We start from the raw sequence: 25,489 nt of genomic DNA, 5'->3' as shown, positions 1-25,489 counted from the left end.
CAGATTCAAAACAGATCATTCTCCCCAAATGTATCAGAACTCCTAACAATGTCATAGCTGCCCAGCATGTTTTTGAAAACCTGCTGTTTTGCAGGAATAACATACTTCAGTTCAGACTCCTAATGGCCACATGGACATATTGCAAAACTGCAAATTGGTGACATGAAACTTAACAAGATTTTCCAGAAGCTCCTTGCTGCCTCCCTCATGTCAATGTTCCTCTGATTCCAAATAGAAGATCACTGGCAACTGTACTATTAAACTGTGGAGACAAATTTGAGAGCCATTTGATCATAGGCCTTCTCGGAATTAATCCATACAAAGATCAAGTAAGGTATAATTTTCTTGGCTGTTGATGGAAATATGTTTTTGTCCAGCAAATAAACAATCTAGCTGGGGTTTGGAATCAGGGCAGCTTGAGATGCTCAGACACAGAAACTGCTGTGTTAATGATAGTGCTTTTGAGTCCCAGATAAAACCCAGATCTTCAGCTTTCCCAGGGATAAAGTGGTAAGGCCAAGAAGGTGTGAGTTAATCCAAAACCCATCACCTGCTTATCACAACTGAAATAACTATATCAAACAAGGATGATTTTTCTCAATATAGCCATCAAAATATATGACCTATGTACAGTACATCAAAAGATTTTGGGTTCACAAAGCAATTTCTGGAAAATGGCATGAAGGCAGAGAATCTGATCAAAGAGTAAATATTTATTTAAAAAATAATTCTTAAAGAGGTCCAGAAAAATAAATGAAGAAAAGACTACCTATGGTGGAAAGAATGCTTAACAGGGACACTTGAATTCTAAATCTGTGTTTGTTTGTTTTTTTTTTTAACTTCTGTATTCAAGCCTTTGTTCTCTCACCTAAGTTCCTTATTCTGTAAAATGAACTGGCTGAGCTGTTTTTCAGTTCTGACATCCTATGACTATGATAAAGACATGATGAAATCTCCATATTGGTTAATAATATACATTTCTCTACAACAAAGTAAAAAGGCTTCTGTTAAAATTTTGATCTAGTTGTACAGGTGCTTACATGTTGACCACCCAAAAACTAAAGAGGCAAAATTTTCACATGAATATTGAAGTTACCTGCACTTAGTTGGTGACTTAATTTTTATTTTTTTACTAAGCTGAAATTCATGCAACATAGAGTTAACACATTTTTCAATTTTTAATTTCTTACTATAGATGCATAATACTTGTACATTATTAATGGGGTACATGCGATTTTGATACAAGCATGTAGTATGTTAATGATCAAATCAGGGTACTTGGGGTATCCATAATCTCAAGCATTTATTATTTTATTGCATTGGCAATATTTCAACTATTCTAGCTATTTAGCAATATATAATAAAATAGTGTTAACTATTTCTAAATGTGCAATTCAGTGGCATTTAATACATTTACAATGTTGTTCGACCATCTGCTCTATCTAGTTTCCAAACACTTTCATCACACCAAAAGGAAACTTCATATCCATTTAAGTAATCACTCCCCCTTTTGCTCTTTCCTCCTGAATGGCATAATTTTAAAAATTTATATTTTGCCTTTATTTCTCTGACACAGTATGTCTGGGGAGCAGTAGGTTGGTGCCTGTCTGTGCTGAGGCTCATATCTCCCTGAAACCAGCCTGTCAGCCTCTGAAACCAAGTTTTGGCCACTTTGAGAGACTTAGAGACTAACGGTTAGGATGCTACCTGTCATGGCATCGAACAGATATAAGTTCATTGTTTGAAACAAATTATTGAAAACAAAACCCGGAAAGTTTTCCAACTAAGTTCAAAGAAGAAGTAAAAGTCAACTAAGTATCTGTTATCTAGGCATAATCACCATTTCCTGTAATGTCTTTGGGAATCATTCTCTGCACTTTAAGATATATACTATGTATTTGCAAAAGTAAGATTATATGATACAGCTTATTTTTTTCACAAGGTAAAAAATTTGTTAAAATTAATTCAAGATAGGTTTGTAAAATATAAAATAGAACCTCTGTTTCCTAATCTTATTTTTTGTTGGACAGTACATATCGGACATATTTTTGTGTCAATAAATATAATTTCAGAGCATCATTTTAATTGCTGCTTGGTAGTCTATTGTATGTAGATGTTACAGTTTCCTCAACTGGGCTTTTTTTTTGACATTTAGGTAGTTTCCATTTGACAGCTATCATAATGATGCTGCAGCTTGCACCTAAATTTGTGCCCACATCTATGATTATCTCCTTTGGACAAATTTGAATATGTGACCATTGCTCATGGTGATAATTATGAAATATAATGAAACTAAGGCTAAAATGTAGTTGATCACATTAGAGTCAGCTTTTTGCAAACCCACTTTGGGTGGTTCTTTTTATTTTACATAGCATACCCACACCCATCATTTCATTTAATACTATCAGTGGCTAATAGCTAATATTTATTGGACACATATGTGCCAGGCATTGTGCTATGTGCTTTAGATAAAGGTACCTTATTCAACATTATTGTTATGTACTATTATTATTTCCATTTTAGAGATGAAGAGAGTCAGGAGGCTCAGAGACATTATGTAAATTGCCCAAAGCACAGTAAGTGGTAAAGCAAAACTTTTACTTTTCTTTTTTTTGGTTCTAGATCCAATATTCTTTCTAGAATATCACAAGTCCTTTTTTTGAATTGTAAAGTATACTGAGGCCACATATGGGCAAGAGATTTAGATTCTGCACCAGTTATCTAGGAAAGATTTAACAATAAGGAAGCAACATGGTGTTCATAGACTGTGCCCCCTCAATTTCTAGTCTAAGCTGGTTTCCTCTGGGGATACCTGCCTGTAGTTAATTTCTGTGGAACTATAAGTGTGGTTCCTGTCATGCCGGATCCTTTCCCAAATAAGACTAGAGTGGCTGTGGCTGAGGCAGCGAGGTGTGATTTATGAAAGTTCAAAAGGGGCCAGGAGCAGAGATTATAAGAGGTCTCATTTACATTAAGAGTTACTGTGAATTAGGTTCTGGGGCCAAGTGCTCAAATGAATTCATCATTAAAGAGCCAATAAAAGGTATTAAAGGACAAATTGGCTGAATTTCATTGGACCATTTTATTCTGTGCAGAGAAACAAATGATAGCTTGTGCTATCTATTTTTTAGGAAAAGTAACCGTAAAATAAGACATTCATCAGCAAGCCCCCAGGGAGAATGTTTTTCTGGGAATAAAGCTGGGGACTATGGAAAGGCAGCTAAGGTTCCATTCATGTACTGAAATAATTTTGGCACTGGGAATCTTTGCCTGTTTTCAAGGACATCTGCTAAGTCCCCAAACTGTGTCCCTGTTGGCCTTGATGGTTAGTGGCTCCACTGACCCAGATTACAGAACTAAACTGGCAAATGCAAAGATTATAGACTTAACAGAGGTCAGAGTTGTGCAGGTCCTTGGAGAGCATCTAAGGAGTGAACTCCTCAAATTGACTGGTGGAGAAACCAGGGCCTAGGCAAGGAAAGGGACTTGTCCAAGGTGCCCAAACAAGTAACTTCCAGGGAGTCAAAAGTTTAGTGGTTGCATTTACAATCTTCTGTATGTTGTATTCACCAATGATATGTAGAACTAAATAGATGATTTCTCTTCCTTCTCATTTTCTGCTTCCTTTCCCTCTTCTACCTTCTCCATCCCTTCTCCTCTTTCCCATTTCCTCTTTCCCTTTCTGCTCCTCCTCTTTTATTTTCTTTTTCTCCATTCTCATATTTATAACAACATCTCTGATTAGTATCATGTATGCTATCTAATTAACAAGCTACTGTTACATTCATTGTCTCATTTTATCCCTCATGTATCATGGCTGTAGTGCTCAGAAACTGAAAATCTTACCCTGTGACAGAATGTGCAAGCCAATATACCAGTTCCCGACTCAGCCCCCTGCCCCGACCGAAAAGGCTGACTGGCTTCCTGAACACTGTGCAGATGGTGAATACAAGCCATGGACTTTCTCCCTGGAACACTTTCTATAGGTGTTTGAGGGTTGCAGCATTCTCTGGCATAACCTCAGACTCTGGCAAAAAAGGAAAGAAGTCAAGAAACTTTCCTGTCATTGGATCCAGGTTTTAAATAAAGCTTTGCTTGACAAGCATACTTCCCATATTTCCTCGCTGGCCCTTCTCTGTGGGAAAGGCCTTACTTATAGGCACTCTTTAGCCAAGACCAGGTTCTATCTAAGGCATCATCACTCACTTGGATGCCCAGTTTCTGAGCACTTGGGCATGATACATGAAGGGTCACATGAGATAATGGATGTAATAACAGCTTGTTAATTGGAAAGCATACATGGTACATATCAAAGGTGTTGTTATGAATATGAGACTGGAGAAAAATAAAATGAAATAGCAGGAGGAGAAAAAGAAAGGGAAAGCAGGGAAAGGGAACATCACCTTTTAATAACCTAGACTCCAGGGACATTAGGTTTCTCTCCAAAAGATAAGAGGGGGAGGAGAGAGAGAGGATGGGAGAGAAAAAGCAAGCACTATAAGCATGAAAAAGGGAATTTCACACATAGTGAGAAATTCATGTTTTTCTTTCCTTTTTCATTTTTTAATTCACTCAAGTGACATTCATTGAGTGCCTAAGAAGTTCCCAGCACTGTTTTTAGCTCCACGATATGACATTATCCTCAAACATTTATATTCTAATGGGGGAGACAGACAGTAAACAAACAAATAGACCTATATTATATTATCATGTAATTGCTATAATATCATGATGCTATGAAGAAAAATAAAACAGGTCTATTAATTTCCTAGGGTGACCATAACAAATTACCACAAATTGAATGGCTTAAAACAATGGACACTTGTTTCTTCATGGTACTAGAGACTAGAAATCTGAAATCAAGGCATCATTAGTGCCATCTTCCCTCTCAAAGTTCTCAGGAATCTTTTCTTGACTTTTCCTAGCTTCTGGTAGTTTCTGGAAATCCTTTATGTTTTGTCACTTTTGTCTGCATCACTCTAATCCCCGTCTCTGTCTTTACATGGGCTTCTCTGTGTGTGCCTGTCTGTCCTCCTCTCTTCGTACAAGGACTCCAGTCATTGGACATAGGGTCCACTCTAATGCAGTATGATCTTATTTAATTTTATTACCTCTGAAAAGACCCTCTATTTTTCTAAATTAGATCACATTCTGATGTTCTACGTGAACATGAACTTTGGGTGGAGGGAGGCATTATTAAACCCACTGCAGATAGGGAAAGAGAAGGGATAATTACGGTTGGTCTTTTTAGTAGAATGGTTAGGAAAGGCCTCTCTGACAAGGGGTCATTGGAGGAGAGAACTGAGAGAAGTGGAGTCAGCCATGAGGATATCTGGAGGAAGAGCACTCCAGAGAGTGGAAAGACTAAACGCAGTGGCTGCCAGTCTGAAGTGTGCTTGGTATGCTAGAAGGGAAACAAAGAGATCAGCACAGCTAGACTGCAGTGTGAAGGCATGGAGCAGAGTGGTAGGAAATGAGGTCAGAGGAATAACCAGAGATCAGATCATACAGAACCTTAAAAACCAGGGGAAACAATCTGAATATTATTTCAAAGGCAGAATTAAGCCATTGGAAACTTTTGAGCAGGAGATTGATGTAACCTGACTGCAATTTGAAAATGATCACTCTACTTTCTGTGTGGACAACAGTCAGTCACAGAGCAAGGGTATTGTCCTGGGAGCAAATTTGGAGATTGTTATGGAAATCCAGGCAAAAGATGATGGTGGCTTGAAGTAATGTGCTCATAGTAGAAGTGATGAAAAGTAGTCAGATTAGTTATAGCATTTCAAAATGGAGATGAAAGCATTGAATGCAAAATGTAATACGAGAGAGAGAGAGAGAGAGAGAGAGAGAGAGAGAGAAAGAGAAAGATAGAGAGAGAGAGAGGAATTAAGAGTGGCTCCAGGCTCCGAGATTTCTGGTATGAGCAAACTCAGTGGCATTACTTACTGAGTTGGAAGAAACTGCAAAGAGAGAGGGTTTGCAAGAAAAAATCAAGACATCAGTTTCAGATAAGTAAAGAGTGAAATGCATATTAGAATGCAGATACAGATGGTAGATAGGTAATTGGATAGACACGATTGGAGTTCAAGGGAAAGACGGATGGAAAATTTAAATCTGGAAGTCATCTGTAGTGAGATGAAACTGTATGAGATCATAATGAAGTATAGATGGAAAAGTGATAAAGTCTGAGCATTCTGTTTTGCGCTACCCTAACATTAAAATGTCAGGTGGTAAGAAGAAGCCAACATAGAGAAGACAAGGAGTGGCTGATGGATATAGATGGAAAATTAAGAGAGTGAAGTATCCCAGAAACCAAGAAAATATTTCAAGGGTGAAGGAGTAATCAACTCTGTGTATGCTACAGACAGTTGGATAACATGAAGAGTAAAAGTTTTCTCCTAGATGTCACAAGGGAGGTTGGTGATCTTGGTTAGAGTATTTTTAGTAGTGTAGCGGGGATGAAAAATTGCTTGGCAGGGCGTGGGGGGCATTTCAAAAGAGAATGGGAAGAGCTGAATTGGAGCAATAAGCATGGATGGACAACTCTTTCAAGGAGTTGTTTTCTAAATTGGAAGGGAAGGATAGGGTGGTAGCTGGAGGAAGGAGAATATGTAGTCAAGGATTAGGTTTATTTTTTTAAAGATGGGAGTTATTGTAATGTGATGAGGATGATGCAGTGTTATAGTCATGAGAGGGAGTAATGACAGGGGCAAAGTTTTTGAATAGTTAAAAAAAAGATGGGAGACTCTATTGTACCAGTTGCTGGTAGATGGGTAAATGTGATAGTCGGAGGATGTAGAATTTCTCTTCTAATTGCTTCTGTTTCCTCACTGAAATCAGAAGCTTGGACATCAGTTGAGACAAAGGAAGAGGGAAGGAGAATTAAAAAAAAGAAAATATGAAATAACTATCCAAGAAAATAGATGGCAGATAGCAATGACGGCTCACACTTGCTATATGAGGCCTTCAGTTTAAACAGGAACAGACAGTATGGTTGTGTGTTTTTCTAGCTCCCAAGCTGCTTGGGAGCAGGCATGGAGTCATCAAGGAGTTGGACTTAACTCAAATTTGGGTTTTGCCAAAGATACATGATAGAAGAAGACAAGTGCCTGGGAATTGAGGATATATACAAACCTCTTCTTTGATTCATCTTCTTCAGCCTACTTAATGTCTTCTCCTTACCTTTGTATGCCTTCTCTCATTTTATAACATGACAGATAATATTTCTACACAGACACTGAATGTGAAGTATCTTCCATTTGCTACTAACAGTTATAAAGGAGAGAGTGAGGAAAGGCACAGGCCCAGAAGAAGCACACGTTTGTTACCAAGAGAGATTCACACTGAAGAGTAAAAATTTTCTCCTAGATGTAACAACAGGGAGGTTGGTGATCTTGGTTGGTGTGTTTTTAGTAGTGTAGTGGAGATGAAAGAGTGCTTGACAGGGCATGGGGGACTCGTAGAATATTTAATATTAATAAACTTTATAACATGTATTTTAGGGAAAGCTCACTGTGGTTCTGCTTTGTGTGTGTGTGTGTGTGTGTGTGTGTGTGTGTGTGTGTATGTTTTAGATAATAGTGTCTCTCTTTTGATCAATGTAAAAACCTTCTGATTATTTGATGATGATGATGATGATGATGATGGTGATAGAGGCAACTAACATTTGTTGAGTACTTAACATGAAGAAGGCACTTCACTAAGTGCCTTCATTTGATTTAGTAATTCATTTAATCCTCAATACAGTCATAGGAATTCAGAACTATTACTCCCATTTTTAGATGAGGTTAGGTAATTTATCCAGTGTGTGACTAACAACATACCAAATTAGATTTTGAACGCAGAACATTATGATTCCATAGTCCACACTCTTAAACACTCCTGTACTGCCTTTCCCTGCCAAAGACTTTGCATGTTAAAGTTGGTACACTCATCCATCTCTCTATCCCTTCAATAGAACTGTCCCACTGTCCAGTCTTTTTGCTCAGTGATTGTGTTAGTTGCGGGTTGGGCAAAGGTGTGGGTGCAGTTCAGCCCCAAATTCTTTATCATTTTTGTGCTCATATAGGGATTCTAAAAGAGGCTAGAGGGAGGATGGTGTTTGTCCTGCAAAGGTGTTCCAGAGACTTGTGTTCTAGGCTCATAATATATATTCTGATGTCGAAGCCTTTGGGGCTATGCCTCTGCTTTCTTAATCTCTCAGACCTGGTTTTATTTTTGGTTTTTCTTGATCCATGGATATTAGGCAATCGTCTTGTTCTCCATGTTATGATCCTGTCTCTTGCCCCTACCCTCTCTATGACTTCTCACCTTTGTCTGAGACCTGTTCCTGGCTCCTACTTTATCAGGCTTGGCATGACAAATTACCTTCTTATCATACTTAACGCCAGCATATAAAATAGGATATGCTTTCTGCTCACATGTTGCCACCATCTCCAATATCCATCTAAATCCAAGAGGGCTATTTCATCAACATAAAATCTACAGAAGCAATGCACGCTGCGAATCAGTCCTCCATGTCAGAGCTGATGAGGATGGATTGGTGAATTCTGTAGATCACATCTGTCCTAAGCAGCAAATTAGCTATGCTTGAATTCAGCTACTACATTTTGCCTGCTGTGAGCTTGCTTTACCCTTCTATGAAATGTATTTTGTAGCAGTGCAGAAGAAATACACAAGATTGATTAGAGTTGGCACGATTTGTGCATACTTCTGCAGTTATTATTGAAGTAGCTGCTTTAAAAGACTAAAAAGATTCTTTCACCAATTTTGTTTCTCTATAAAGTTTCATTTAAACGTTAGTGGGTATATTTATGTGTAAATTGGATCAGCTTCCAATGATAGCTCCTTATTGTTAGTGTTTTGATGTTCTGTTTGCCTGAGCAGATTGATTTGCCATTATGAGAAAACGTTTTAACTGAAAAAGCCCTCTGAACTTTGTTCGCTAATCTTATCAAAGAAAATAGAAGCAGAACATGTAGACAGAAACCTGCAAATTAAATTTACTTTTCCAGTTCAAATGTATTTGATCTGCATTTGTTATGGAACTGGGTTGCTTCTTGATTCGGCAATAGCACTAACTTTAGAATATTTTTCAAAGTCTTTAAAAATTCAACGGGGGAGAAATCAGCAATGTTAACTGAAAATACCATCTATCCTTTTGTATTCATTTAGGATAGCATGTAAATCATGTCATTGTCCTCGTATTCCCATCTATCAGGCTTAATGAGCACTGTTCAATGGTACCATAAATGGCTGGACCACCCTTGCTATGAGGTGACAGATTGTTTAGGGCAAACTGCTGGCAACAGAAGTGTTAGCACGCTTGATTTGCAGCGAAGTGAGGGCCCAATATCTTCTGCTTGATTCACATGGATGCATTATTTCACATAGCTTTACTCAGATTTGGAGAGCTGTGCTAATGGCCTGAGCAGTTTGCTTCCTTCCTCCCTCCCCCTCACTTTCTCTCTCTCTCATTTTAATCATTCCCTAAATTTCTGACTCAACTAAGCATATGAATCAGAATCACTGTGGAAACTAAACAAACAAGCAAACAAAAAACTACCACAAGCTTAAGCCCTGGCTCTGGAGATGTTGCTTGAATAGCTCAAATAGATGGAAGACAATAGAAATAAGAAGGACAAATGGACTTTGGTCTGAATCCTGATTCCATCACTTGCTAATCATGTTCCCTGGGGCAATCATTTACTTTCTCCTAGCCTCCTAACTTTTTTTCATTTTTTCAAATGGGTAACACAATAGCCTGCTTTCATTAGGTTATGGGAGGAGTGGATGAGAAAATGCACAGTGACCAGTAATCACTAAAAAGTATACTTAATGTTTCAGTGCTTCCTATGATTCATTCTTATGTGGCAATCAGGCTTCTACGTTTTAAGAAGTTTACACATTATCTGCAGGTCAATCCCTACTGAGAATCACTGCACTTAAAAGATTCTTAAAAGTTAAGCATATGAAATACTTGCTTCAAGTTTGTGTTCAGGGGCTGGTTCTGATTTTATGCTATGGTGCCACCTCATAAAAATATGTATGTATGTGTGTATCTACTGGTTATTTATGCTGTGCCTGGTATCGTGCTAGGTTTTGAGGACACAGAGATCATGAAACTTCATCCCTAATCCTAAGAATGAAATTGCCTGATACAACATTCTGCTCTGTAATAAAGTGGGAAAGTATGGCAAATAGAGTATAACAAAAATTATCTGTGACGTTCAAAGGTGAGTTTTATTTCTAATAAACCTAAGCTTTTCCAAACAGAATTGTCTTATAAACCAATCAATAACAAACACTTCATTGGTAATCTTTATTTTAGTTATCTTCCATTGGCTTTTCAAATGGCAATACATTTTATTAATGCTTAACTGGCATTTATTGAATGCTACCAACAGGTCTGATGAGTGGGCAACTGGAGTTTACTAGAAAGCAGTGATATCAATATTGAATCAACACACTTGAACAGAAGCTGTGCCTTAAGTGCCAATCAGCATCACACTCTCCCATTCTTTTGCATAACATTGAATTGATCCCCAAAACAGTGATACAGGACAAACAACCCTGCAGTCCCCTAAAACCCACCTCTCCAAATATGAAGAGAACATTTTTTCTTTTCTTTGTCATCAAATAAAGACACCTGCACTAGGTACTGTTTTCTCCCTGGGCTGTAGTGTAGTGGTAGATAGACTGAAATACCTCCTCTGATACTTCTGGGCAAACCTCTGAGACATAATTTGTGACATGGGACAAATAGCCCTCAAGATATTGGGTTCCCTAATAGAGCTACCAAAATATCAGAGAATCATAAAGTAAGGCACTAAGAAAAAATGAAATTTCCTTCTTTACCAATGCCAAGGTGAGAGCCAGATTCCAGCCTCAGTTGAGTGATTTTTTTTCACCTTTCCAGTGGTGGTGTGTATTACCGTACAGAAACAGTATGGTAGCATAGAGTTGCATTGTTTTATATTTCTATTTATTATTCTTATTTTACTGGTCAATGAAATGACAGAGGAGAAAACATCAGGTCATTAAAGTGAAAAAGATACCACCCACCCACTAATGTTGATCGCTTTAAAGCAAATTAATATCTATACATGCAGAAGGTGCTGTGGTTCCTCCTGTTTTTTTGTTTTTTTGTTTTTTTACTTTTTCAGATCTGGTGAATGCGAAAACCAGACATTGTCGAAAGTAAATAAGTATCCAAATAAGCACAAATTGCACTTCCATACCAGTGCATTTATTTCAGTGATTGCATTGATTTTATTTGACCATGTGATAACTAGAGCGCATTCAAATAACAAATTCCCATTTTACACTTTTTGGGTTTTCTAATCCAAAATGCACTAATGGCCTACAGAGTATTTCAGTGTTAGGTGGTCAGAGAAGCCATTTATATGATGTTCTTGCTAATGGAGAAATTTAAATGTGGGGAAGGCTATCTTCATGCATGGAGGCTCTAAATGGCCAGAAAGAGGAACTGGTACAATCATCAGAGAGTAGTTTTACATGTGAGTGAGTTGAATAATTGTTATAGATTCAAACTATACAAATGAAGGTACTTTAAGAAATACACACACACCCAGACACACATTCACACAATTTACCATTGGTTTGGTATGGATGAATTAATGTACAGGTAATATACAGGTTTAAAAGTTAAAATACCCATTCTGCACTAATGGCAAATGGGAAAATAGACAGGAAAAGAGAGGCAGATTTAGCTTGTGGACAAATTGAGGGCCTTCTTTTTCTCCTTCATTTCTTTTTTATTTCAGTACCTTCTTTCATTTGTGCCTAGGTCCACTCTGAGCCAGATGAAGAGAATGGACTCATAAAAGTGTTGACTCTGAGGTGTGGACAAGGCAAGCGTTACCTTTCCCACAATAGGCTTATAAGGATTTTGAGAGGGATATATGGGGACAGCCATTCTTATTGGATGGAACAATATCCTGATGGTGGCATTTTAAATATTAGCAGGTATTTAATTGCCTCTTCTGTGTATGAGGAAAGCTCTTGCTGGACAAAGATCAGTTGCCAAAATGTGTTTAGATTAAACTGAGAATAGTCCTCACTGAGCCACCAGTGGGATTGGGCAGTGCCTGTTGTGAGGAGACCACTGGCCAGACAAGTTGGAGACAAAGGAACAGAGGAGTGGAGAAAGGAAGAATGAGAAAATAGAGTCTGGGTAACAGGAGAGAATAGGGAGAGGTTGAATCCCTGGGTTTAAATCCTGGACCACTACTTAACTAAAAATCTTTTTGTAGCTTGACACCAAGTCAGGAAGTGAGTTGTTAACCTATTCATATGTTCACCAAATAGCTATTGAACTTACTCTATTCCAAACATAGTAGGCGCTATGAAGAAAAAGTACATGTTACAAGAGACCTGGTCTAGTCTGGGCATCAGTGGACTTCACTGACGGAGCTTCACATTCTGAGACAGTCAAAATCGAGTTGAGATATAAAGAATGAATATGAACAATGAGGAGTTATTTAGGCAAGAGTATGTGAAGGGAAAATTCCTGAAGAACGGAAGAGCAGGCTTAAAATTCCTAAGGCATAACAAGAGAATACAGTATGTTCTAATGCACTGTATAAAAGCTAGCATGTCTGGAGCACAGCACATGAAAGTGGAGAAAGCTGAGACTGAGGAGTTGAGAAGGCATGGAGACTTCCAGGTCTACCTGTCCATGGTAAAGCACTTGAACATTAGTGTAAGAACAACAGGAAGCCATTGGCAGGTTTTATGTAAGATGGTGTTTTAAACAGATGTCTCTGGAAGTGTAAGGTGGAGAATGGATTAAAGTAGACACCACACTGAAGGCCTGGTGACTATTTAGGCAGCCGTTGGGAGCAGACTGGACAAGATGTGATGGTTTCTTGGATTAAGGTAGAATCAAGGAGAAAAATGGATGGATTGTGTGACCTTGGACAAGTAGCTTCGCCTCTCTGCACCTAATTAAGCTTATTTTGTTTCAGGTTTGGCCTAACATACCTAATGAATATACAGGGCTTTGCTTATCAGATTATCTGCTGTGCATAACCCCCCTTTACATGTTAACTATTCAACAGAAACGTTATATCCACACTTGATTTATGAATGAAAGATGGAACTAGCTAAGAGTCTTTAGAATTTATTCAGAATTATATTAAATTACTCCCTTTAGGCTGATGGTCTGTATGAGTTATACATTTTTGTGATAATAACTGACTTTGAAATGAATAAAAGAACATTCACATGCCACCACATGTTAGTCCCCTCATCCTAAAGTACTGAACAAAAGGACCAATAGAAGAACTGCCAGCATTCAGCAGTAATTAAATACAAATACACTTATTTAGTAAACTGGTAACAGTAAAGAGAAATTTAGTACCAGCTATCTGAGAAAAGACAGCCCAAGGACTACATTTTGTTCTGAGTGTTCCAAACACTTCCAAAGAGAATTAAAAAGAAAGTGCCTCTCAGGGTTATAGCATCTTCCCTTATACCTTTGAAACTTGGCAAACATTTCTTGCCAGCTCATCACACTAAACCCTGTAATAATTTTGCACAGTAGCCAATTGGGATAGGAAACTAATAGCTCTGTGAGTGAAGATTTCTATTCTAGGTATCCAAATAACATTCCCAGTGGAGAGGAGAAAAACACTGAAATTAGATGCTTATGTCTTTCAAATGGTTCAGTTCCATTTGATTGATATGTGTTGTGGTGCACGTTCTCTGGGCAAGGGCTTGGGTAGATGTCTTCAAAGAAGGTAGTCATGGAGCTGTCCAACCACTTCCTTATCCTACTTGACTAAGCAAGAATCCTTTTGTCTAATAGGGAGGCTAAAGTTAGAAACCAGGGATTTATAACACAAGAAAGAGAGATAATTACATTAACACCTTAAGAAAGGGAAAAGAGTGAGTGAAATAGAGATGATTCAAAAGCTAATGTTTATTAAAATTTTTCTGTACACCAGCTACTTTAACCTCATTTTATCCTTTGGTCTTCATATCAGCTCTTAACAGGTTGTTATTTTTATTATTATCCATATTTCACAACTGAGAAAACTAGGATTTCCTCAGTTGTAAAGCTTAAATGACTTGTCCAAAGTCATGCCCTGCCCTATCTGGTGTCAAAAGATATGCTCTTTGCACTGTACTGGGAAGCCTAAGCCAAGTGTTTGTGGATTTTGTAGAGAAAAGCATAGACAACTGAAATTAAAAACTCCATAGGAAAATGAAGGGAGCAACATGAGACACAGGGAGGGGGGTGGGGCAAACAGCCACAAACTAGAAAAAATAATACAATGAAATGTTGAGCTGATTAACCAGATAAAGGAAGGATTAGAAACACTCATGAGAGAAAAGTATACTATGACAGGTAGATTTGAAAATAAATACAACTTCTAGAAAAAAAGATTATTGAAATTTTAAAAGGGAAGGTCAGAATAATATTTGAAGAAATCATACAAAATGCAACACAGAAACATCAAAAGATATATAGAGGTTCAAGGACATGGAGGTAGAATGAGGAGGTCCAGTATAAATCTAACAAATGTTCCAGAAGGAAAGAATCAAGAAAATGTAAGAAAGTCAATATTCACAGAGATAACAGCTCCAAATTTTCCAGAATTGAAGGAAGACTTGGATACTCACTTCAAAGGAGCCCATTAAATCCTAAGCAGAGTAACAAAAACAAATAAACCTAGCCACATTGTAATGAAATTGCAAAACACTGAGAAAGAAAATCTTAAAAGTCAGAAAGAAAAGAGATGACCTATTAGAAGATTGTCAATTAGAGGTCAGTGGACTTCATACCAGCAACAATAAAAGTATCTTCAAACAGGTAAGGAAAAATACTTATTAACCTAGAACTCTATATCCAGCTAAAGTAGTTGTGTTACACTTCTAAGACCACCATAACAAAATACCACATCCTGGGTGGCTTAAACAACATAAATTTGTTCTCTCATAGTTCTAGAGGCTAGAAGTTCAAGATCAAGGTACCATCAGAGAGGGTGTCTGGTAAAGACTCCCTTTCTGACTTGAAAATGGCTCTCTATTGCTATGTCTTCACATGGCCTTTCTTCTGTGTGTGTATGTGTGTGTGTGTGGGGGGAGAGAGAGAGAGAGAGAGGGAGAGAGAGAGAAGAGAGAAGAGAGGATAGAAGAGAGAGAGAGATTTCTGATTTCTGTTCTCTTCTTATAAGGACACCAGTGCTTTTGGATTAGAGCCCCACCTTCATGAACTCATTTAACATTAATTACCTCTCCAAAGGGCTGATATCCATAATAATTACAAGTTAGGGCTTCAACAAATGAATTTGGGGGAAGGGGCACAATTGGCTCTAAAACATTACTGTTGAAGTGAGAGAGAAAAATAAAGGCATTTTGAAATGAATAAGCTGGAGAAATTTTATGAATAACAGGTCCTTAATAAAAAGTACGATTGCAGGATGGACTGTATTGGCAATTTATTAAAACAAAGAAAGAAAGTGTGAGCCGTAACAAGCAGCTGGACCAGTGATACTGATAAAGTATGTAAATCTTAATAAGCATGGGCTGCATAAGCAGCAATAATCATTACCTTGAGAAGGTTAAAATGAAGTGCAACAAAACTCCTGGACAACAGTAACATGGAAGATGAAGAGAAGTAATAAGTAAGATTTAAAACATTCTAAATCTTTGCATTTTATAGGATGATCGAGATATTGGTCAACTACATGCTCTTAAAAGTCAATGTAAAAAATTGTGTGTACCACTAAAAGAATGGTAATAAAACGTAAGACTTCCAAACCAACAGAAGGCATAAAAGAAAAAATGAAAATTCTGTCAATAAAATGGTATACAGAGAAGTAGAAACAACATGGCAAATATAAAACTCAAAATTAGATGGTAAAAATAATAAGCAATTATAATAAATATAAAATAAATTGTTTGGTTTAAAGATAAAGATTATCAGTGTTGGATTTTCTAAAGAACTCAGCTCTATAGTTATTAAACTTCACATTACTAAAACATAATGACAGAGAAATGTTGAAAGTAAATAGGTGAAAAATAAACACCAGACAAATATTAACTTAAAAATGTTGGTTTAGGCAGTAGCTGACAAAATGTATGTTAATGACCAAAGCATCATTATAAGTAAAGAAGGACATTACTTAATGATAAAATGAATAATTCCATACACAAAATTACCGTCCTGAACCTGGTTCATTTAACAACACACCTTCAAAATATATGAAGCAGAAATTAACAGAATTATAAGGAGAAGTTGATGAGTACATAATCATACTGGGGAATTTTAACATACTGTGCTCATATAAACTGATAGATCAAGCAAACAAATATTGAGAATATGGAAGATTCGAATAACAAAATGGTTAAATCTGATCCAATGGACATGTATGCAGCCCTGCACCCAATGATAAGGCAATACAAATTCTTTTCTAACAAATAGGGGACATGTTCAAAAATTGGCCTTTCACTATGTCCTGAAGATAATCTGTGGTACCAAAAAGCAGTATCCTATAGACTAGATTATTTGACGAAAATGCAATATAGTTTGAAATCCACAGCTATAAACTAGATTATAGGAGAAAACAAACCCTTATATCAACTCAGTGGGTACATAAAATATTCCATAAATTTCAAAAAAACATTGTCACCTAACAAACTGGAAATAGATTCCTTCACCTGATAAAGCTTATCTAGCAAAATCCTATAGCAAACATTATACTTAAACTTGAAATATTAGATGTCCCTTTCAAGTCAGGAAGAAAACTGACAAGAAAACCTCTCATCACTATTTTTATTGGGCATTATAAATGCAGTCTTAACTAATTATAGGGAAAAGAAAACTATAATGTTAAAATATATTGTTATTTTTCACAGACGGTATGTTTTCTACACAGATAATGTAAGAGATCATGTAGACAGACTAATGGAAGCAATATAGAGTTCAACCAGTCTTCTGGGCATGGGATCAATAAATAAAAATCCAGAGTTCTCTTCTATAATAATAAGAACCAATAACAAAATGTTATAAAAACCAATTCTGACAACAAATATGGCATCTGTAATTCTGCACTGGTGTCTCTTATCTTACCTCTGACTTTCTTTCAGGTCTTAAGTTGTTTCTGCAAGATTTGTTACTTCTCTCTTCCCTGCCACAATATGTTTGGGTTATGAGGTTTTCTCTTCTTTTTTTTCCAGACCCTCACAACAATTAACCAACTTAAAGCAAAAAAAGAAAAAATACAAATTAAGGTGAACAGGATTGTTGAGGAGAACTTAGAGAATATCCCTCAGTTGTAGTTCCTCTTTCAAGTATTTAGCGGCTTTGATTTGGCTACTGCTATGGAAATGGAATATCAAAGGGAAAATGCTATTTTTTCTTGTACCAGCTTAAGCAAAATTCAGTTTATTCCTATGGCACCTAAGTAAAGGATCCCCTACTAGGGAATGTGCACCCTCCCCTTAGTGTATTCAATCAAAAAGTTCATCTAGTTTCTCTTTAAAAAGCAATCCTTTTGAAGAAATTGAAGAAGATAAAAATAAATGAAAAGATATCTACTGTTCATGAACTAGAAGAATTAATATTAAAAGATCTATGCTACCCAAGATGATTTACAGATTCAGTGCAATCCCTATCAGAATACCAGTGGCATTCTTCAATGAAGTAGAAATAATAATCCTACCATTTGTGTGAAACCATAGAAGATCCCAGGTAGCCAAAGAAATCTTGAGCAAAAAGAAGGAAGCTGGAGATACCTCACTACCTGACTTCAGAATATACTACAAAGCTATAATAATCAAAATAGCGTGGTCCTGACACACAGACTAGTGGGACAGAATAGAGAGCCTAGAAATAAATCCATTCATTTAAAGCCAATTCATTTTTGATAAAGGAGCCAAGAACACACAATGAGGAAGGGACAGTCTTCAATAAATGGTGTTGGGAAAACTGGATATCCATGTGCAAAAAATTAAACAAGATCTGTATTTTACACCTATAGAAAATCGACTCAAAATGGATTAAAGATTTAAATGTAATACTCCAAACTATGAAACTACTAGAGGAAAACATGAGGGAAAGCTCCGCGACATTGGCATGGGAAATGATTTTTTTTGGATAAGATCCAAAAAGACAGAGAGCAAAAGCAAAAATAGACAAATGGAATTACATAAAACTAAAAAGCTTCTGCACAACAAAGGAAGCAATTAATAGGGTGAAAAGACAAACTACATATGGTGGAAAATATTTTCAAAATATACATTTATTAAGGTGTTAATGTACAAAGTATATAAGGAGCGCAGAGGACTCAATAGCAAGAAAGCAAATAACCTACTTTTAAAGTTTACAAGGGACTTGAATAGTCATGTCTCAAATGAAGGCATACAAATAGCCAATAGGTATATGAAAAAATACTCAACATGACTAATCAACAGGGAAATGCAAATTAAAACCACAGTAAGATACCACTTCACACCCTTTAGTATGGCTATTATCAAAAAGACAAAAGTTAGAGTTGGCAAGATCATGGGCCAAAGGGAACCCTTATACCCTGTTGGTTGAGCATCTTAGTTCATTTTCTGTTGCTATAGCTGAATACCTAAGACTAAGGAATTTATTTTTTAAAGAAGAAATTTATTTATTGCAATTATCAAGGCTTCAAAGTCCAAGGTAGGCGGGCTGCATCTAATGAGGGCCTCATGCTACATTATAATATGGTGGATGGCATCACATTGTGTAGTGCATGTGAGAGTGGGCATGTGCAAAAGAGACAAAACATGAGGAGTGACCTCGCTTTACAACAACATTTTCTCTGGGTAACTAATCCAGTTCCATAAGAGTCAGAACTCACTCACTCATTTGAGACTGCATGAATTCCTTCATGAGGGTGAATCCTTCATGACCCAAATGCCTTTTTAAGGTCCCACTGCCCCTTAACACAGTTACATTGGGCATCAATCTTCAAAATGAGTTTTGGTAGGACCAAACCATATTGAAACCATAGTTGTGGGAATGTAAATTAGTACAGCCACTCAGAAATATTGGTGAAGATTTAGAACAAGATCATGGATGATTGTAAATATAAATATTTATATAGCTACAGATCCTGTTGCAGAGTCAATTATAAAGGACAGCAGTTATCTTGAACATGCAGATTAATGTGATATGAAGTTTGTGAAAGATAGTTCTTGTATATTAAGTTCTGAATTACAAAAGAATATGAAACTATTCAAATGAGGAAAATGGTTAAGAATCTGCTTTGTCTAATAAAGAAGAGATTTTTCTAAAATGAAAAATTTAATGAGAAAATAAGGACAGAATGACTAGAAATATAGAAGAGTTGAAAGGGAATACAAATACCAAACAAGGTAAATCGTGTCAAGAAGAAGCACTTTATATAGAAAAAAAGCAGAAAAAGTGTGTTTGCATGTGCATGTGTGTGTGTCTATGTGTGTAAATAATATGTTCTCTAAACCCAGAGACTTTGAATGACAAAAAGTTACTTTGAACAAGTATATATGTTAAATGAAAATTAAGCACCAACACATATTCTAAAGAATAAAAAGAAAAAAAAAAAACTTGCATACATGAGTACCACAATGGAAAGGAATCACATAGAGGAAAAGTAGAAGCTTTTATAGGAAAAATATCATTTCTGAAATATATATATTGAAGAAACAATGTCAAACTAACTAAAAAGCAGTCTTTGAACACATTAGGAATTGCCCTACTTTGTTAAATGGAATGACAAAATTGACTAAAATTTGGTGGACTCAGGATGTCTCCTACTTTTAAGATCTATGTCATTAGCTAGTTATTTAATTTGTAGAAATATACTAGAATTAGAATTTATTTGCAAGAGAAAATCCTAAATTGGAGATGAAAATCTCGATTCACTATAGCAGCAAAACCCATAATAAATCTAGAAATATACCTCACAGAAGTTATGTAAGATCGTAAGTACATATTTTAAGATTTTATTGAAGAACATAAACAATAATATAAATAATAGAAGAAATATACCATTTTAATGGTTTGAAAGGCTCATTGTCATAAAGAGGTTAATTCTCTACAGATTAGTTTGTAGTTCAATGCAATTCCGATCAAACTTCACATATCGTTTTCATGGAACTTGACAAATTTATCTTAAAATTCATATAAAAAGAGAAAAGGAAAATCATAGCCAAGATTCTTTTGGAGAAAAAGAACAAGATAGAAAGACCAGCTGTATAAGAAATTAAGAATCATTATTAAACTGTATTAATAAAAAGTGTGATTTTGGTACCAGGGTTGAAATTCCAGAAACAAACTCACACATAAATGAGAACTTGGTGTATTACAGAGGGAATACTACAAATCAGTGGGGAAAGGATGAATTACTCAAGTAATCCTGGGACAACTGACTATTCATATAGAAAAAAAGTAAAATTCCCTGAGAGAGAGATTCAAGATGGCTGATCGTTAGCAGCTCGGGATTGTAGCTCCCAGTGAAAGTGCAGAGAAGGAGAGGACGCCACACTTTCAGACGAATTTTTGTTGCCCACGCACCAGGAGATTCCTAGCGGAGGAGCCCCACGGGTCGCCAGCACGACTCTTGTGGCCAGCAAGGCAGTTTTGCTGCTGCCTTGGTGCGGTGGTTCTTGGTGCGGAGTCAGAAAAGCACCATCAACCTTAATGCCACTGTTTTGGCTGGCACAGTGGGTTTCTCAGATTTTAGCACTGGGAATCAAGTTGGACGCCCACTCAGAAACCCAACTATAAAGACAGTAACTATAAAGACCACAGATGGACAAATCTCTATAAAGAAGGGAAGAAAACAGCCAAAAAAAGGCTGAGAATACCCAAAATCAGAATGCCTCTCCCTCTACAGGGGATCACAGTTCCTCATCAGCAATGGAACAAGGCCTGATGGAGAACGAGTGTGTTCCATTAACAGAAACAGGCTTCAAAAGGTGGATGATAAGAAACTTCTGTGAATTAAAAGAACTTGTTCTCACCCAATGTAAAGAAACTAAGAACTTTGAAAAAAGGTTTGACGAAATGTTAACAAGAATACACAATTTAGAGAGGAATATAAGTGAATTAATGGAGATGAAAAACACAACACGAGAACTTCGCGAACTATGCACAAGTTTTAACAGCCGAATCGATCAAGCAGAAGAAAAGATATCAGAAGTCGAAGACCAACTTAATGAAATAAAATGAGAAGACAAGATTAGAGAAAAAAGGATAAAAAGGAACGAGCAAAGTCTCCAAGAAATATGCGACTATGTGAAAAGACCTAATCTACACTTGATAGGTGTACCTGAATGTGACAAAGAGAATCAATCCAAGCTGGAAAATATGCTTCAGGATATTATTCAGGAAAACTTTCCCAACCTAGCAAGGCAGGACAATATTCAACTCCAGGTAATACACAGAACACCACAAAGACATTCCTCAAGAAGACCAACCTCAAGGCACTTAATCACCAGATTCACCAGGGTTGAAATGAAGGAGAAAATACTGAGGGCAGCCACAGAGAAAGGTCAGGTTACCCATAAAGGGAAGCCTATCAGACTCACAGCAGATCTCTCAGCAGAAACCCTACAAGCTAGAAGAGAGTGGGGGCCAATATTCAACATCCTTAGAAGAACTTTCAACCCAGAATTTTACATCCAGCCAAACTAAGCTTCATAAGCGAAGGAAAAATAAAATCTTTTGTGAACAAGCAAGCACTCAGAGATTTCATCACTACCAGGCCTGCTTTACAAGAGCTTCTGAAAGAACCACTAGAAATAGAAAGGAACAACCAGTATCAGCCTTTCTAAAAAATACCAAAAAGTAAAGAGCATCAACATAATCAAGAATTTACATCAACTAATAGGCAAAACAGCCAGCTAACATTAAATGGCAGTATTAAACTCACATATATTATTATTAATTCTAAATTTAAATCAACTAAATCCCCTAATCCAAAGACATAGATAGGCAAAAAATGCCAAAACCTATCGGTATGCTGCATCCAGACCCATCTCACATGCAAGGATACACAAAGACTCAAAGGGATGGAGAAAGATTTACCAACCAAATGGAGAGCAAAAATAAATAAATAAATAAAAAGCAGGAGTTGCTTTAAAGCAACAAAGATCAAAAGAAGCAAAGAAGGATATTACATAATGATAAGGATCAATGCAACAAGAAGAGCTAAAGATCCTAAATATATACGCACCCAATACAGGAATACCCAGATATATAAGACTTATAAAGATACTTAGACTCTGACACAATAATAGTGGGAGACTTCAACATCAATATTAGATCAATGACACAGAAAATTAACAACGATATCCAGGATTTGAACTCAGATCTGGAACAAGTAAACTTAATTAACATTTATAGAACTCTCCACTTTACACAAAATATACACTCTTATCAGTACCACATCACATCTATTTACAGGTTTCAATGAAATATTGGTTGGCTGCTTGTTTGTTATTTTCTTCCCTCATTTTTTTTCATGTCTCTATTATTAAGCACAATTATAGGCATATCCATTTTTAGACTGCATTCTGGCCTGGGCAATAAAGCAACACCCCCGTTCTCTCTCCCTCTTCCTCTTTCTCTTTCTTCCTCTCCTTCATTCTTTTTTTTTTCTTTCTTTCTTTCTTTTTTTTTTTTTAGAAAAAAAGCTAAATAAGAATTAATAACTTTATAAGTACTTTAAAGATTATGTAAAAAAAAAATTTCCTACCCTATACTATACACAAATTAAAGATGGATTAAAAACCTAAACATGAATATCAAAAATTGCTTGCTTTTAAAATTTTGAAGAATATCTTCATGACTTCAAAATAGAAAAGATTCCTTACAATTGCATGATGAAAACCATAAAAGAATAGATTGATAAATTTGACTTCATTAAAAATAAAGACTTATATAATGATATATGCCACAGAGAACTTTCAAAATCAGGTGCCACATAATGGTAGAAGGTATTTTTAGTGCCTATAAATAACAACAAATTAATATCCAGAAGCTATAAAGCACTACAGAAGCTATTATTTAAAAGACAAACAGTTCATTAGAAAAATATGCAAACAACGTGACTAGGCAATTTATAGAAGGGAAAATCAGACTTACCTATAAACATGATCAAAGTTTCCCAAGCTTACTAGTAATGAGGGAAATGTACATTAAATTCAAAATAAGTAACAACCATCAAATTAGTAAACACTAAAAAGTGGAATAATACCAAGTGGTCATATCCCAAGGATATAAGGAATTAGGACTTTTGAGGTAGTATCAATTTATACACCTGCCATGAACAGCATGTGGCAACATCTAGCAAAGTCAAAGATATGCACACCTTATTATGATCCCAAATCCCACTTCTAGATATCTGCCATGGAGAAACCCTTGCATGTGTAGTACAGGATACATAAAGAAGAATGTTTATTTTCATAGTAACAAATTAATGTCCAACATATGGGAATGGATTAATACTATCAAATACAGCATATTTTAATATGGAAGGCTATATGGCAGTTTAAAGTAACTAACTACATCCATATACTTCTACAAAGATGATTCTGGAAAATAGTGTTGAGTGTACAAAACAATTTGGAAAACATTATATACCATACATTTATAAAAAAGAACAGGAAAATTGGTCATGCCTAGAGGGTCTCTCAGGGCTTTTGTGTATTGGGCCTGATACAACTGAGGAAAGTTATCTGAGGAGATTCTTGGAAAAGTTCAGTCCTGTCTCCTCGTGCCTGACAAACCTGAAGCAGTGGAGCAGAGAGGTCCTCCTGGCCTTTTTTACTTAGAGAATATTTTCCCTCTCTCTCTCTCTCTCCCCCCCCCTTCTTTCTCTCCCTCTTTTTTTTTTTTTTTTTTTTTTTTTTTTTTTTAGAACATTCTTCACTTTATCATTGGAGAAAAGCCCGGTGTTAAGATCATCTATTATTGTGGCAGTGACTCAGGTATAATGTCTGGTGACTCTCTGCCGAGGAGAGTTGAGGGATCAAATGACTCAGGTTTTTAGATTAAAAGGCCAAGTTTACAAGCTGAACCAGAGGAACTTAAATCGTGTTTTTTTCTCTCTTTTCTTAATGCATCACTGAAAACTTTTTGAAAGAAAAAGCTGTTAGTGGTTATTCTAATCACTTAGCTTTTGGTTGGTTTTTGTTAAAGATTAGAATGTCGCTTCTCAAAATTTGGCAGAATTTTTAGGCTTTTTTCCATACTAATAATGAATGTGATACTAAAAGTCTTTTTTCTTTCCCCACCCCCTTTTCTTTAAATCTCAGAACGTAAAAGATGAAGGCGGTTTTGAAGAGTTAACTTTTTGGTTGAGTAATTCCCTTGAATGCAATGTAACTTTAAAAGAGAGAAAAAGGGAAGATTAGCAGAGATAAAATCAGGACCTCATGGCTACCCAGGCTACTGTCACCATAGGTAGGTGGTAAAGTTAGGTGGTAGGGTTCATGGATCCTGGGGTTTGATCTGAAGTCCCCTCTGCATATATGAAGGAGCATGGCTGAATTATGTATTCATTTGGAATGTTTTCTCTTCATTCCAGGACCTGCAACTATAAAAATACATTTGTTGATATGTATGTTTGTGATAAAACAGTACTGATGCAATTATTGATTTATTGATTTTTTTCATCATATTTTAGTATGCTCACACATTATGTTGAGAATCAGCATGTACAGATAATATTTTAATATCATCAAGTTAGTGGTCAATTCTAACAACAAATATAGAAAATTGAACATAGTCCTTTGTCTAAAAAGGGACATTTTACTGATTTGTATGACTAAATTGTGACTGGAGGTTAATGAGTCAGTATGTGTTAAATAAATGGATTGATGGATGAGCAGAAGGAAGGATTTAAGGAAGAAAGGAAGAACAGACAGATGGAAAGGAGAAATTTACTTGAAAATAGGTTTCATGAAGAAAATATTCACTTTACAGGAACATTGTCTTTTATATTTAAAATGACTGCCCCATTACTTTGGATACCCAGAGTGCTTACTATTTATGATCTTGAAAATGTCTGAAGCTCTTCCAGGGAGTAAGGGAAGAAAATCACATCAAAGTTATACTGCACCTTTTCTGGTTTTGTGTTCAAACAGAGCACTCAAGACGATGCAGGTATTTGTGCAGAGGTAATATTCCCCCAGAAAATCAAAACAGCTGAATTATAAATAGCCTCTTTAGATTTTTTAGTAAAGTTCTTTAGGAGAATGACATTCACACAGAAAAGTGCACAGATCATAAGTGTATATCTCATTAAATTTTCACAAATTGGACAAATCACAGTAATCAGCGCCCATATCAAGAAAGATAACGTTACCAGCACCCAAGAAGTCCTTCTGTCCTTTTCTTCTAGACCTTATTCCTCACTAAAAGGTTAAGTTCTATAACGTTTAACATTAATTAGATTTCCCTATTCTGGATATTTCATTCAAATGGGATGAAACAATA

At 36.2% G+C, this 25,489-nt stretch overlaps 1 long non-coding RNA gene across 1 annotated transcript; it reads left to right on the top strand.

Moving 5' to 3' along the window:
* Positions 1-4,742: 4,742 nt before the first annotated feature.
* LOC116543029 lies at positions 4,743-20,565 on the top strand. Its single transcript, XR_004265445.1, has 3 exons — positions 4,743-4,755; positions 8,093-8,100; positions 20,456-20,565. It is a non-coding gene; the product is annotated as an uncharacterized LOC116543029 (long non-coding RNA).
* The last annotated feature ends 4,924 nt before the right edge of the window (positions 20,566-25,489 follow it).

This window comes from Sapajus apella, unplaced genomic scaffold (assembly GCF_009761245.1).
Source record: "Sapajus apella isolate SASKATOON/1434 unplaced genomic scaffold, GSC_monkey_1.0 scaffold179, whole genome shotgun sequence".
NCBI lineage: Eukaryota > Metazoa > Chordata > Mammalia > Primates > Cebidae > Sapajus > Sapajus apella.
This window is presented reverse-complemented; position numbering and strand designations above follow the sequence as displayed.